The sequence below is a fragment of the Tenrec ecaudatus genome, chromosome X (genome assembly GCF_050624435.1).
Source record: "Tenrec ecaudatus isolate mTenEca1 chromosome X, mTenEca1.hap1, whole genome shotgun sequence".
Lineage (NCBI taxonomy): Eukaryota > Metazoa > Chordata > Mammalia > Afrosoricida > Tenrecidae > Tenrec > Tenrec ecaudatus.
Window position 1 is genome coordinate 80,957,819 of NC_134548.1, and position 1,445 is coordinate 80,959,263.

Sequence of the window (1,445 nt, forward strand, 5' to 3'; positions counted from 1 at the left end):
CATGCTCATGGACTGGAAGACAACATAGTAAAGATGACAATCTTACCCAAAGTGCTTTATAAGTTTAACACTATTCTGATTCAAATACCAACAAGCTTCTTCAAAGAATTGGACAAACTGACCACCAATTTCATATGGAGGAGGAAGAAGCCCAGAGTTAGCAGAGAACTCCTCAAGAAGAAGGACAAAGCTGGAGGACTAGCTTTACCTCCTGATTGTAAAACAGCCACACAGCGGTCAAAGCAGTGCTGTACTGGCACAATGACGGACACTCAGACCAGTGGAAAAGAACCGAAAGCCCCGAAGTAAAACCATCAGCATATAGACAACTGATCTTTGATAAGGGCCCCAGAGCCATCAAGTGGGAGATGGATGCCCTCTTTAACAAATGGTGCTGGAAACAATGAATATCCACATTTAGAAAAATGAAACAAGTTGTACATCTCGCCCCATGCACAAGAACAAACTCAAGGTGGACCACAGACCTATCAAGACCATCAAGGAAGGAATTGGGACAAACCTAAGAACCTTGGCCCATGGAACACATAGACTCACTGCAATAGGGAACAGTACAGACACAGGTAAACCTGACATTGACAAGTGAGATCTACTAAGAATAAAACACCTGTGCGTCAAAATATTTCACCAGGAGGGTAACAAGGCAATACACAGACTGGGAGAGGATTTTTAGCAATGATGCAACAGACAAAGGGCTTATTACTAAACTCTACAATACCCTCATGGCCTGCAAAAAGAGGAAAACAGTCAACCCCCTGAGGAAGTGGGCAAAAGAACTGAAAAGAAACTTCACTAAGGAGGAGACCTATATGGCCAATAAACATATGAGAAAATTCTCCCAATCATTAGCTAGCAGAGAGATGCAAATTAAAACAACCATGAGATACCATCTACCAACCTTGAGGATAGTCCAAATTAGAAGATTAGAGAGCAACACATGTTGGAGTGGATGTGGCGAGACAGGAACTCTCCGTCGCCGCTGGTGGTCATGTAGATATGTACAGCCTCTGGAAAGCGATATGGTGATATCTAAAACAAATGGAAATTGATCTGCCTTATGACCCAGCTATCCCTCTGCTGGGCATATACCCAGAAAAGGTAAGAAGTAGACCACAACCTGCGCTCCAATGTTTATGGTGACACAATTCACAATCGCAAAGAGCTGGAAACAACCTAAGTTTCCATCGAGAGATGTGTGGATTAGTAAACTCTGGCACATACACACAATGGAGTGCTATACATCCCTAAAAAGCACTAATGATCACATGAAACATGTCGTTTCATGGGAAGAGTTGGAGAAAATTATGCTAAGCGAAGTCAGCCAATCACAAAAGACCAAGTACATCATGAGTTGTCTGAGGTAAGTATAACCAGCACAGTGGTTATAGAAGAACATCCACTTATCTCACAATTGTACAGATTAAGGT